The sequence below is a fragment of the Centroberyx gerrardi genome, chromosome 12 (assembly GCF_048128805.1).
Source record: "Centroberyx gerrardi isolate f3 chromosome 12, fCenGer3.hap1.cur.20231027, whole genome shotgun sequence".
In the NCBI taxonomy this organism is placed as follows: Eukaryota; Metazoa; Chordata; class Actinopteri; order Beryciformes; family Berycidae; genus Centroberyx; species Centroberyx gerrardi.
The window spans coordinates 4,751,554-4,766,706 of NC_136008.1; the positions used below are offsets into that span (position 1 = coordinate 4,751,554).

At 44.7% G+C, this 15,153-nt stretch overlaps 1 protein-coding gene across 1 annotated transcript in view; it reads left to right on the forward strand.

The window, feature by feature from the left end:
• sema6cb (semaphorin 6Cb) overlaps nucleotides 1–15,153 on the forward strand; it is a 114,407-nt gene that overhangs the window by 32,458 nt on the left and 66,796 nt on the right. Inside the window, exon 2 of the mRNA XM_071904903.2 lies at nucleotides 5,783–5,975. The gene's annotated coding sequence lies outside the window, so the exon portion shown is untranslated. The remainder of the gene's footprint in view (nucleotides 1–5,782; nucleotides 5,976–15,153) is intronic.

The window sequence follows — 15,153 nt, forward strand, 5'->3', positions numbered from 1 at the left end:
TCCTCCGGGATTTTGGTTATCGTAATATTGTGATACCGCTTAAATGTTGTCTTTTCCTGCTCTTAAAGGCTGTGTTACAGTTATCTTTTACACTCATAAAATGTTCTGAACTTATTTGACTGTTCTAGCTGAGTGAAACGAACATTTTATTTTATATATTTTATTTAACCAGGCAGGGCAATGAACAGTGAGTGCCTCTACCTGCTTCGCCATCATATCCACATTAGCCTACTAATGCTTCTCACAATTTTCTCATGTGCAAATACCTTCTGAAAGCACCAATAGCCATCCCCAAAATATCGTCACATTATCGATATCGAGGTATCGGGTCAAAAATATTTTGATTTTGTCAATATCGCCCAGCCCTAGTTGCATCCAAACTTAGGAACAACTCGATGGTTAAAGGCAATGATTTGGAGGTGTTCATGTGTTTGAAGCTTTCAAACACTATTATTGATATTTTCTGTAGACTTATTTATGGTCTGCTTTTTTACACTCAACACATTCAACACAAACTCTGCACTGGAGTTCATGTTTTGCCGTATCAACCACAAAATCCAGGAAGTACTTGTGTCCTGCAGTGGTATTTTTAAGAGTTGTGATCACAGAATGAGTTCTGTGATGAAAATCATTGACTTTATTTGTTTTGTTTGACATGAATTTGCCATTAACTACACTGGAGTACAGGCATTTCCTTGTTGGTGATGTCAGAATTCAGGAAGTCAGAGAAATTGGGACCCGAGTTCCCCAGTTTATCAGCTGAGGTGAACTGCATTTTCAAGTAGGAAGCTCATATTTACCGTTTTTCCACGTGACATGAATGCAGCAAAAGAGCAGGGATTCCGTTTGCCTTTATTTTCCGTTCCTCATCACAACCCTAACAGCATCAAAAAGTCAACAGCGACACTTGACAGCTTGTGAATGCTGGATGACCGTGTCAGATGTCTGTATACATTGTCCTGTGGGATTTGCCGATAGATCCCATTGATGGCGGTCCAACAAGCCGCCATCTTGAGACATTTTGACAGTAGAGCGGCGATGAGCTTGGTTAGATAAGAGGTGGACAGATTCAGGACTGCCTCTGAGCAGGATGACAGAGCAGAATAATTAATAGGTCTAATATTCCACTTCATCCTGACAGCCCCCGAAGAGCTCATTTGTGACAAGAAAGCTTAATGACCCCTCTCGCTGTCGAAAACACTGATAAGGACCGGTCTCCTTATGATTCATGTCAGAGACAGAGGCCCTGAAAAGCGGGCCTCGCGCTGGAGAAGCCCCTCTGCAGAGCGCGTCGCTGGCAGCCCGGCTCCCATTACTGATGGCATCATTATGTCAGAGTTGGGAGACGGATACGGACGACGGACTGCATTGCGGCATATTAAGCTTTCTTTGTAATTTTTGCGTCTCGTCTACCGGCGTCCTCTAAAATAAATCGTTTTTTCCCTAAGTTGCAAACGCCGCAGCGATCGCGCCGAACGTACCGTTGCATGCTGGGACTCTTCTCCCCCGAGGTTGGCGTGAACCGGCGGAGCAGGATACGACTCGCCGTGGTCTCTTGGTGCAGAAGGAGGCAGAGCGAGAGACACATACATGCAGCTCCCTATTTGGAAGGCATTATCCCCTCAGAAGTGTGAGGCTATTTATGTTGAGTGTAGGCGTGTGTAATGAGTGTGGCCGTACCAGTGTGCCACACAACAATTAGACACTAGAAACTCACACATGCATGCCAGCCTAGCCACTTGTCCTCAATAGTAACATATGATTTACATTTTTGCATAAATGCATCAGTGACGTTGATACTAAGGTTTGACCAATACAGGTTTTTAAGGCCTATGCCGATATCTTTGGACTGAAACTGCTGATATTTTGTGCCGATATTCAATATCTTTAATAACTTGACCATTTTTCGTGCCAGAAGTATTAGGCATAAGTTTTGTCCAGGAATTATATTATTAGCGGAAATTATTATTGGAAAAGCCGCATTTAGACCATGAGACACTAAAATGTTCCATGGAAACCCAGGATAATAATTGGAATGAATTCAGTAAAAGGCCTAGACAACCAGTTTAGTACTGATCAATTATACAATAAATATGTAATCAATCAAACTGCATCATATCCATCATATCAGGGGGATGACGCTGACTGGCTGATTTTTAATTAAAGGTGAATATCAGCCCGGTACATTGGCAAAACCAATATATCAGTCTAACCTGAGGTGATACGTTAATCTGCATATGTGACTGTAGTGGAAGTAGACGGCAACATTTTAGAAGTCATCAAGAATCAGATTGTGTGGAAGAAAAGATGCTGATGAATATATATTTCCCCCGTTCATTTAGCAGCCTCACCTTGAGAAGTTCTTCTTTTCCCCCCAGACTCAAATCTGTGTGCCACAGCTTTGATGCGGTTTATTAGCTTTATCTCTAAAGGACGGCAGGCAGATTAAGTGGAACTCAATCTCCACACACCTCTGCTCCCTTTAGCAAATGGCTCTGTTGAACAACACTATCATTACACACATTACACTACATCTGGAGATTGGCCCTTATCATGTCGTGTTTTCCAGATAGCGACGGCTAACAAGACACATCTGCAGAAATGGGAGGAGGAAATGGTCTGAAATGAAAACTTCAAATAACATCTTGTCTTCTTCAGTAATCAGGGTGGTTAATAAATTTAAGTTGTTTTCTTTTGGTGTACTCAGGTGCATTGTAGGTAACGGCCTGCAGAGACTTGATCAATGTCTTACACGATTCTTTCAAGCAATAAGCCGCCAACTTTTGATTGAATTTGTGTTGATTACTCTTAAACAGACCCAGGCTCCTCTCCCAAATCGCACATTCATCGAAGAAAGGAAACAAGCGTTCCTAATCTATAAACCTCTTCTGGCAACAGCGTCCTCTACCCAGCGGACATTTTTCAGCAGGCCGGGCTTCTCTACCCTCGCAGTTGTCAAGCCTCCAGTCTATTACATTCTCCTCCCTTTCTAAAAGACGGCAATTAATCTAATTAGTAATCAATCAGCCGTTGGGCCTCCCGCCTCCTCCGTGCTAATGGAGGATATGACAGGCCTGGACCTTGCATTATTAATACCTCCATTCCAGGAGCCCGGAGCCCCCCCAACGCCTGCGGCCAGGGGCCATTGATCACCACCACAGCCCAGCGATCACTGCAGGGCCTACTGGGAAATATCCAGGGGGGGGGGAACGATGTAAGCGATGGAGAGGGAGTGTAGGAACGGGGTGTGAAATGAATCTGTTTAGAAGACTTGAGGGCGATTTGGGCGAGGGAAGGATTACACCAAATTCGCTCACGGGAGGTTTGAGCGGAGGCAAACTTGTGAAAATGGAGATGTTGAGCTGGTGGTGTGTGGGGGTCTGCAGGGAAGCCAGAGGAGGTGTGTGAGGGAGATGAGGGATGGCGAGTGGTGTTAATGGGAATGTTGTGCTCGGAAAAGCTCATTTGGTTAATGGGGCTCACCTCAAAACTATTATGGCAGGATAAGGGGGGCTCTCTGTGGGACTATTTCTAGAAAATGAGATTAGAAATTATAGGACGCCACTTAAACTGGGCCACAATGATAGCTGTGTGGCAATGAAACAATCACGGCTACATTATCCTTCATCTTCCAGGCGTTATATGAGCACCCAGTCTAATAGCCGCAGCAGTTGAGGCTATGGAGCTTGATAACAACCCCACCAGCTGATCTCATTCACTGAAATCGATATTGTTACTCCGTGCAGGACAGGAAAAAAAACAACTGAGCAAAACAACAAAACCCCTTTGCTCATGGCTAGCTGTTAGCCTCTCCATCCGCCAGACACAGGCCGCATTGTGTGCCCTTTAACTGAATCTGCTGACCCTAATTCAGCCAACCTCTCTGCCAGCGGCTGCTAATCATGTTAGTTATCCAGCGTTGTTGTTGTTGTTTTTGAGAACATGCTGTCAGGACATTTGGTGATGGTGTTTTTTTTTTTTTTTTGACATAAAAATGGCTGCGTCCTGCCATAATGCGACCAGCAAGTCCTAAGTATGGGAAGGTGGAAGAGGATGTGTGTAATGGAGCCTGGCGGTCTCTTTTAATACGTTTTTAGAGGTGACATCACTCGCTTTACTCCACCAGGCCATTTCCCATGACTGAGACCTGGTGTCATTTGGCACGGCGGCCATAACCTTTCCACCAATCAGCCATGTGTTCTCACTGAAGCCCCCCCCCACCCACCACCACCACCACCCTCTCCCTTACACCACACAGGTTAAGTCACCATAAGCCGGCGTGCCAAGGCACCCACACTGGTCTAATTAATATGCAGAGCGCTGGGGTCGTTAAGCGTTTACAGCCCTTCGCTGGCTTCGTGAGGCCGCGAGGGGAGCCGGCGGCGGCGCTGAGCTCACAGCAGCTGCAGTCAGCTGCCTCATTCAGGAGGGATTGGGAAAGCAATGCGACTCATCTGCTCTCTGCTGTGCGGGTGAGTCAGTGAGCTGGACATACTTTATCCATGGCTAAGGATGTGAGGAATCGCTCTGCGGTCACGACCTCTTCCCCCCTGGAGTCTATAGGTGTGTGGGGGTGTAGGTGAAAAAGTATATGTGTGTGTGGTGGGAGTGAGCTTGGTGGCAGAAAATCCATTGACCACTTGCCATTAGTCACCACCGGTCATTAGAGACAACCTGGGAGGGGGTGTGTTTGGAGGGGGAGGGGGGGAGAGGGTGCTGAACTTGCAAGAATGGATTGTCGGGAAGTTCATTTGTCATGTATTCTCATCGGTGTGACTGTGGTTTTTCTTTGGGCCGGGTGGTTAAGCGATGACAGTACAGTCGGTGAGGTGAGGCGATGACAGAGCGGCGCTGGCTTAACCCCCCGCTGTGCAGCGAGAACGAGCCTCTGGAGAGCGGAGACTCGCTTCAGGGGAATGAGAAAGTTTAAAAGTTCAGGAGAGTCCAAAAAGAAAAGTAAAAAGTTCCCAACGAACAAAAGTAACAAGGTTCCTGCTTTGTTTACTCTGCAACAAACAACCTGAGGTAAAGTAGTCCTGCTACTCTGCAGAACAATTCCTCCATATTGTTGGTTATGAAAACAATTTTTGGATGGAGTGCCCACGCTGTGTAGCGTAAGCGTAGGCATGTTAAGCCACTAGGTGTATTTGGTCTACAGTAAGATAGCTGACACTTGGTATATAGACACGAAGAGCCTGTGGGTGGAGGTCTGGATATGGGAGCTGAATAAACATGAACTTCGGCTTTCTATATTTGGAGTCAATATGCATAGACTTGCACACACACTTTCGCATGCACATGTGTACATACCTGCACACTGTTAGATGGGCGTCTTAGGTGTGCTTTTTAAACTTATACAAATATGTAAAAATCAAAGAAAATGAAGAAGAAAATAATATAAATATTTAACAGCCCTAATATTACAGAAGGAAAAAAAGATTTGTGCGTCGTGTTGTCTTCTCCCAGAGTCTGAAAGCTCCTTGGCTCCTCTCCCATCATCGCCCTCTCCAGCCTGCAGCCCGAGCCCGGCACATCTGGCTCTATTTACGGCTTCTCCGCTTGTGTTAGCCGTGATGTTATGACAGCCGAGCGACTGAGGAGATTACGCTAAGAGGACATAGAGCCTCCTCTCCGTGTTCTTCCTCAGTCATGGGTCAGCGGCCCCGTTTAACCGAAAGAAGAAGAAAAAAAACCCCTGAGGTTATTCAGCAGTGTGTTTGCAGTGCAGCTGTTCCCCTCCTGTTGTTATCCGCACTCAGGATTTCTTTGTTTGCTCTCACAGGAAGTTTGTTGAAGATTGCTGAACTTTTCGGAGGGAGAGCCTCAAAGGGGGTTTTCACCCCCCCCCCCCCCCAACCCCATCTTCAAAGCCCCGCCTCCTACACCCCCCTCCTCCCCCCTGCTGAGGTCGTCTACTGAGAGAAGTGGGAGGAGCTAAAGATCAGGTGGAGCGTCGGACGTGACAAAACCTGACTGTAAGTTCTGTTTTAATTCTTATTTCTCACCTTGAAAGCTATGAGCTCCAGCTGTTCTGCAGCTTTGATCTGTGGAGTGTGGAAAACCAAAAATCAAAGCTCATTTCTCCTTCAGGAATCAATAGAGAATCTCAAAACACTGTCAGATTGCTTCTGGTATTTGTGATTGATAAAAACAATCAATGTCCAGTAATCTATCTATACAATATTCTCCAAAAATGCTTGTACTCATGATGCACGGAGTACCAATACTGAAAAAACAAACAAAATCAGTGGCGATTAATTTGAGCAATAGTAGTCTACTTGACTTTTTACAAATCCGGTACTCTATTTTGATGTGTTTTATGTAATTTATATGCCAGTTTGCATAAAATTCACAATCATAACCACTCTAAACTCTTGTAAAAACTTGATTATTTACAATCGTTAAGTTTGCCTTAACATTTTACCACATTTTACCAAACATGGCCAGATGACGATGATGTTAGCATTTGAGAGCAGGGGAACTTGTGTGTCAGCAAAATAGGTCCTATAGAAAACTTTTTGCAGTTTTTGTTCCCCAGAACTATCAGTGGCTATTTGGCGAAAAAAATCTGAAAGAAAATTGTATCGCATTTTAAACAATTTAAAGTTATTTTGTGTAATTTTTAGGCTAGCCTTTGTGTTGTTTTCATTTTTGTCGTAGTATCGTTTTAAAATTGAAACTCTAACTGGTAATCATAACCCAGCGTTCTTCCTAAGTTGAGTTACCTAGCTATAAACTTCTACATTGTACTTTATACCAAGAATATCCACCCAACTCTGGGTCATCAAGGTGAATCAAGAGAATCCTGACACATTACATTTTTGGGCTATAATTTGAAGTTCACACCCTGCGAAGCTCAAATTGGCCACAGTAATGGATGATCATGGCGAGAGAGCCGTGTTCCTGTTAATGGCCTTTCCGTATTTCACCCATCGCTGATTGTGTAAGCCTGCGCTGGTCATGATTTTGAAGTGCTTTTCCAAAGTGGCAAAAAGGCTCTTGAGAGCTTTCAATCAAAGCTTTACCTAACCCACCCAGGTAGACCAATAAACACTTTGAAATGTTTTATGTAACAAAAACACTGTTGTTTTTCTGGGTCTAGTGGGGGTTTTGTCCGCAGGAGCCCTGAGCTCTTATTTGCGGTGATTTGACAGTGCGAGGGCTCGCGTTGGAACACCTCTCTATTCATAACCCCCTTTCAAAGCGCCGCCATTGTACTGTGATCCCTCTTTTGGCTGGCCGTGTATACATGCGACACGGGACCTTTGTGGAGCATTGTGTGTCAGTCAAAGTGAATACAAACCCCACAACTTGCATTGCTGCCCACTGACAGCAGGGGAACAATACACGAGAGTTCGGCGTGAAGGTCGGGTGTAAAGAATACACCGGAGCTAGGTGTTGTGTTGAGCTGGGCCGCTGGCACCGTGGCGGCATGAGGGTCCCGATGTGGACGGACATTTTCTGCCTGTCATTATTGATGACACAAAGACGTATCAAAGGGGAGAGGGGGGGGGGAGAGCAGCAGTCAATGTGGGTGCATAGGCGTGAAACATGATCAGACCGCTGAGCTGAATAGAGGAATTGTCATGCCAAAACTGTTAGAGAGAGAGAGACAGAGGCAGAAAGAGACTGACTGGCATTGCTTTCATATCTTGTCACCCACTCGCTTGACAATATAGGCAGTGTGAAGCATTAGTTTGGATGTATGGACGTTTGTTCATATCTCACATGCTTTGCTGAAAAACTTTGCGGTGTACACTACAAGTCCAAGAACATCAGAAAGTTGGAAATCCTGCCCTCCGGCCTAATTTACACAACTTGGCAGGCGAAAGCACCGAGCTAAAAGCTACACATCCCTCATCCGTGCATAACCTGATTGATATCGACCTGAGAGTTTTTATATTCCAGTTTTCAGAATTAAAAGCTTGCTCAATATGCATTCCTGCGGATATAGTTGAGAGGTTCCTGATTGAACGTGAACTTTCATTTTTTATTTTATTTTTTTCCCAGTTTTCAATTATACATTAACCCCGCCCCGCACCCCACCACCTCTCTGCAGGAGCCTAGTTTTAGCACCTGTCTTTCCAGCTACCACAGTAAGGCAACATTAATCCAAACCAGTGCCACACTGAGAACGCAGATGTCTCAGGACTTATAATTTTTTTTTTTAAAGATTATTTTTTGGCATGTCTGCCTTTTTTACTTGAAAGTTCACCGTAGAGAGAGACAGGAATGACTGGGAGAGAGAGAGGAGGATGCTTCTCCAGCAGGACGCCCCGTGTATAAACTTCTCCACCACGTTGTCTTTGCCCTCTGTGTTGAACTCCACTTGCCCTCTCACTCTTCCCTTCTAGGCTTCTAGTCCTTCTCACTGCCCTTATTTTCTCCTTCCTTCCTTTTCTTCCTCCTTTTCTTCCCGGAGTCGTCCTCTTGCTCAATGTTAAATGAGGGCATGGCCACACTTGGATGTGCTGTGACAAATTGGCACAGAGGAGGCAGATGGTGACGGGGAGGAGACTGGTTGTCACGCCGTTTGCAGCAGTGACATGAATTGATCTCGCTGCCGCAGAGCAGCCACACATGCTCCACTTGTGTAATCCTGACTCGCGTACCCCCCACCACACACAAACACACACACACACACACACACCAGCGAACTCTGACACACATGCCACCGTACACCGGCTTTCCCTCCCCATTAGTATCAATGATGTGTGCAGCGGAGGCGCTCGCAAACTGTCAGAGGCTCTCCGCTCGGCTCCGCTTGGAGGAGAGGCGACGGGATGCTGAGGGATTTTGACAGAGAGGCAGAGCTCAGACTAATGGTACGGCCTCAACATAGAGGAACATACTATAGAGGAGCATACCAAGCAGCGCGGTACTGTACATGTCAGGAACCAGGCTGTGCTATTTACAGAGCTGCCATCTTCACAGTGTTTACCCATGAGGCTCTGCTACAGCTTGATTAAAATCCCCAGGGGGATTTTTCATTCTAACATGACTTCTGGTAAGATCATAGTTTGTCTGCCAGGACTGGCATTGCTCATTAGGTTATGTCCTGGGGATGTGAAAATTTTGCCAATCGGGTGTTTTTTTTTAAAGCTGCATTAGGCAAGATGTTTATGTAAAAATACACCCGTCTTAGCCTGAATCACAAAGTGAGGCTGCAACAGAGAAGAGTGTCTCATCCCTGCTAATTGAAACCCCTAGGTTCGCCGTATTTGCCCAAATTATATTCTGCTGTTGGGAACGGTCACTTTGCCGCCCACAGGAAGTGATGAATTGAAACTTCAGAGTGAAATCCAAACTGTCTCCTAAACAGCAGCAGAGAAAGCTGGACTCAGCAGCGTTAGATCTTTTCCTCTCTCGTCTCTTTGGTTTCCTTCGGTATAAAGCATCACAGACCGGCCGGTTGGTAAACATGAGCGAGCTGTGTGACATTTACCAACATCACATTTCATGATTTCTGAGTGCTAAGTTGCAAAGTTTTCTAGTGCAGCTTTAAGTGCAAAATTACAAATTGCCCGGCACAGCAGGCTGAGGTGTTTGCCTAACAAATTAGTAAAGTCCTCACAAGCCCAACACCCGGACTTGAAATCAGTTTTCACCTTTAATAGATCAGATTTTCTTTTCATTAAAGCCCGTGTGAACGCTGTGGGCGGGAGCACGGTTTAATTGCTGGCTTTAGCTCACCTCACCTGGAACGTGACAAGATAACTTTCCCACGGTGCCTTTTAATATTCAGTGAACCCACAAGCACTGAGCCGGGGATATCGATCGGCAGATGTGGTGCACCCCCCAACCCCCCCACCCCTCCAAAACCACCCTCCTAACCGGCATCTGTGGACTCATCTGCGTAGGAGTTGTGATGCTCCCCCAGCACCTCCTGCCACCAGAGAACATGGAAGATACATGGTGTTGAAAAAATAGAAGAGCAAAGTTTCCGAATAGTTGACCCCCCCCCTTGCAGGTTTTTCTCTCAAGAAATTAAGAGAACTATTTTATTGATCTGTGTTCGAGCTGTTATTCAGCAGTGGCGTTAATGAGCTTTATAACACCAATGAACTATATTGACTTTTCCTCTGAAACATGCCTCTCAGCCTAATGTGTAGACTTCAGAGGAACTTTCTGCTGAGGTTCATGTTTATCAGCGGCTAATAATCCTCACATGGGAAAGTCGAAGTGATGCAACTTCTCGGGGCTAGTTAAACTAGCCAGCTCAGACCGAGAAAAAAAAAATATGAACCGCACACAGCATGGGATGTTTTATGGGATGTCCACACACTATTAGACACTCCAAGATGTTGGACAGGAGCCAGTTTGTTACAGGAACACACACAAATGCGTACACACACACAGACAGCCGGCAAGCTGTGAGGAGAAAAACAGCACTCCCTTTGTGATAACAGCTCTTCCACTGTCAGCACAAACAATCTGCAGTCCTCACTCCCCCATAACTAGGACTAGTGTTTTCATTTGCCATATTCATAGAGAAAAAAAACTCCCAGAACATTTGAGTGCAAAACGAAAGCTGCAGTTTAAATAAATCATCTTGCCATAATGGGGAAAGAAATGCCTCTAAAAGTGCATAACAGCTTCGACGATGTCAGCAGACGCGGCTGAAACCCGCTGCATGCCATGCTGCCTAAATGCACACAGTTGACGGCTGGATGGAGACGTCAGAGTCAGGGGACGGGATTCGGGTGTTGTGGTTTGGTGTTTTTTTTTACTTTACCCCGATTCCTCTCCTCCCTAGGTGATTTCATGCCCGCTCTCAGGTTTAAAGCATTTAGCTAATTTAGATAATGAGGGCGAGATCTCTTGGAAGTTGCGGTGAAAGTCAAGAAACCCTCCAATGCTGTCTCAAGGCTGTTTATAATTGCAATTCAAATGAGCGGAGGGTCAACAGTTGAATATATTTTTGTCTTAAACAACACTATAAGGTCAAAGAATATTGAATCTATTTTAGAGTTTGTCTGGAATTAAACTTAATTTATGGTAATGTTCTATGCTATTGAATAATGTTTACTTTGAGGGCAAAACCAAAATTAATTCAATTATCATAAAGTTCATATTTGCCCATTAAAGTTCTGTCACTTTCACCCTTCAGATAACTCCTGAGCAAATTAAAATTGATCTAGTCGGACAGTTGGCTGGCGTCCAAAATAGCTGCTTGAGATTGAATAGAATCTCCATTTTTAGCTGTTGGCTGTTTGCACTTGTCATCTTGACATTGCCCCCCTGCACACACTCGCCAAGGTGAAATGGTGTTTTTTTATGACATAATTGGTCGACTCTGATGATCTCTTCTTTCTCGTCACCAATTAGCTTCTGAGCATAATGTGAAAGGAGTGACCACACGTCGTATGTGATATTAAATTAGCTCCGTTTCCACCGTAGGCCGATCCAGGTGCTTAAACTTTTTCCCGGGTATCCTGCTCCGTTTCCACTGTGCTAGACTCGGCTCAAACTGGGCTTATCCAGGAACCGTTTTGAGTGAGGCTGACGGGGACAATTTCATCGAATGAAAGGTTTGATTCTTCTAAGTGCACTCTGAGGAAAGGAAATAGTGTTGTAGACGGTATCAGGAACCAGCCAGCTCAAATGGATTAGAAAGCCACACAGTTATGAAGTGAATTTTTTTGCAAGATGGCAATAGATTGCAGCGATCTCAGGCCCGGCTGCGGCCAAAAGGCTCGGAGAATGAGAGACATATCAGCTCGAGCGAGGCTCAAAGCTTCGGGTTTAAGGACAGAATGTGCTCCGTCATTGAGAGCGCTGATTAAAAAGCCTCTGTGTCACGGTCAGGGCGGCGGGAGCATATGGCCATAGAGCTTAAGCGCAGAGAGAAGACATCTGCAGCACCAAATCACTGAGAGAAGCTCGGAAATGAAATCACCAAGATTAAAGTGAACCTCCAAATGTCCGATTCCTGCAGATGAAAAATGGCTCGTTCCTGAACACCGCCAGTTTTAGTTGATAAATGTGATACAATGGAACAGTCATTGGAGCTGCCATTGCCAATTTTTTTTTTTAAATTGGCATTCAGTTAGTCAATAAAGGATGCTATGTGTCCAATTTCTAAGCGTACACTTACATCTAATCGCCTGGTGAGATTAATGTAATTCTTCAGTCAGACATTACTTCATCCAGTGCTGCACAGAATAACAAATTGGCATGAGACAAAATGGTTATTTTGGATGTAACTACACCAGCACCTGGCTGGAGATGCCAGTCTTCTTTGATTGGCAGTTGATATCTCTGGGTAGTGTTAGTCCCATACTTAAAACTGCAGCCCCGCTTTATGAGGCATCAGCTGCTAGTTTGGGGTTTTATGAACCCCAGTGCCCGGGGGTCGCTCTAAATGGAATGTTTTGACAGTTTTTTAAAGTCCTCCCCCTGTTTCTAGTGAAAGTAAATATGAGTCTTTGCTGCAATTCCTTTACAAAAAGATTTGTTTTGATTTGGACGGGCGCCAGGCCCCACAGTTTAAAAATTTAGGGCACAAAAAGAGCCACACTCTTTAACAGTATACATTTAAGGGAGTAAGTGTTTATAGGTCTGGGGTTCATGCTATGATAGTTTGTCAAACACATGCATAAGCAAACAATAAAACGATAAATGGCAACTGTTCTTCCTCACGCATGGTTCAGAGTTCAGGCAGAGTGCCTTTCATCGCTCAGTTGCTTTCACATGGAAGGTAATTTGTCTCATTGCACTATTGCACATCCCAGTGAAAGATAGCATGGTGTTTTGATTCAGAATGAAACCTGAGTTACACCACCTCGTTCCAAAATCCGGGATTTTCTTGTGTATATCAGCTTTGGGTATATACACAAGGGTTTTTGCAAGGTTCAGACCTACTGATGGCAAATAATCTGCAGCTCTAAATGTAGGTCCGTTTTGCTTCCAACACGACTAATGTAAACAAATCAACTGCAGCTTCAAAATGCATTTAACACTCAAGTTTTGCTGTCACATCCCGTAACAGCTAAGTCAATCAAATTTAGAGCGATAAACACATTTTTAACTCAAAAACAAATACCCACAACAGAGCTTGCACTGTGGCAAATACAGTGATTCTTTTCACGCTTTGAATATTTAAGAGCTAAAGTCCCAGGAAGAAGTTTGACCCTCAATTTGAACCTAGAAAAACTTTCCTCCCAGACCGTAGAGCTATTTTTGGTGATTTGGTCTCTGCCTATTATATTGACTTTTACATTTTTTATTTAGGTTTTTGAGAAATCTGCTAAAGCTAACCGAAAGACAGTGCTGTAATACATCAGATATTCCCCACAAATTCCCCTCCAGAAATGAAGTGTTTGTCTAACTACCTATCTGTCCGCTTATCTGCCTGTCTGTTTATCTGAGTGTCCGTCTAATGTATCTGTGTAGGCTTGCACAAAAGAAACCGATTCCAAGGAGAAGCTTGTAGCTCCCTCTTAATTAGTCTTTTGTGTTTTTGTGCGCTTTCATCTTACTAGATACTTTCAGCCTCCTAAGCAGTCGTGTCACCCCTCTTTTTGAAGTAAGCGATGGTGTCAAATGTTGAGAGCGGATCATTTTTATAGCTCTCATCCAGGTTCATCAGTACCCAGCGCATAGTTTTGAATTGAAGTACAGCATGGCCGCCACTCCACTGTGCCTCCTCCGTAATGAAAAATATGCGGCGATTGAGCATCAAGGTCATTGTGTCGGCTCGGGAGTATTTCTCAAGAGGGCTAAAAAATCATCTGCGGACTGAGCAAATAAGGCCAGGTGGCTGATGAACTCCAGGAATAGTTTGACAAACCCTATCGCCGGTGACAAATTAAAGTGTCAGCGGCCGCCGTACGTGGCATCACATTTCCCTGTGTTGCTCTGTGATAAGACCTGCCGCCAATATGAACCAGCAGCACACGGCTGTCTGCAGAGCGGTCAGAGGAGGCTGTGAGGAGAGAGGTACAGTAACAGGAGACCCGGGCAGATGCTTGTCTCTGAGTATTGATTGGGCCAGACGTCCAGACGACTGTTATAGCTACTGACACAGGCGGGCTGGCTGGCTGGCGGCGATCTCTCTCTCTCTCTCTCTCTCTCTCTCTCTCCCTCCCTCTCTCTCTCTCCCTCTCTCTCTCTGCATCCCTACTGTAGCTGAAAGGAAGCATTTTGAAAATCTGACATGACATGCTGACACGTAGCGCCGACGGCTGGAGGAATATGTGTCCTGGGTATATGCATCCTTTCATTGTCACACATTAAAAATATCAAACTCCATTGTGTCAGTGTGCGACACAGACGACTTGCAAACACATTTTCACACAGTCCTTATGTTGCGCAATATGTGTCAATGTTTTTATCCTATAGAGGCTTTGCATCGCAAATCTCTCAGCAGCCACAGCTGGCGCCATCATGGACGTTCGCTGGAGAATTGGCTGTAGTAGAGTTACGGCTAAATATAACAACCGGGCTGGAAAAACAGAGATACCTGAAAAGATTGTTATGGTATGGGAGTAGGTCAATGCAATAATGTTTTCAGTAAAAGTAAATAGTCTGAGGAGGATTCATTTTTCTAAATGTAGGTGACTGTGACCCAGTAAACTGACTTGTCTTTAGCCCTAGTCTCTACTGCAAAACACAAGATGTAGCTTGAGAAGAGTCGGCTCAGTTAACCTGAATAAACAGCTGTTTCTTGTCATTTTTAGCTCGCAAATTAGCCAGCAGGCTAATTTAGCAAAGCAAACAATGTTAAGTTAATTGTGACTAACGGACACTACTAACGCTAGCTTCTGCTAGATTCATTAGAAAGTGTGCTAATCAGATATGTTAACAACAAGACAGTGATGGTTAGCTGACCAGATACTGTCGTTAGCTAGCTAACAAGCTGACATTATCTAAACACTAAATTGATCAGATGGTTCAATGATAAAATGATCAGCTCCCAGTCAAAAATGCAACCATGTCTATTGAATTCTGTTGAGTCGGCCAAGTCGTATGTTTACAAACACAACCAGCTGTTGCCCAAGAGCTGAGGACCTCCAATATGGCCGCCAGAGGGTGCGGTACATCACTTGAAATGCCTACACATATATATATATAAATACTATATGCAGCATCCAAATGGAAGCACACACACACACACGCTCTCTCTCAGGCTCTTGCTCTCATACACCGACA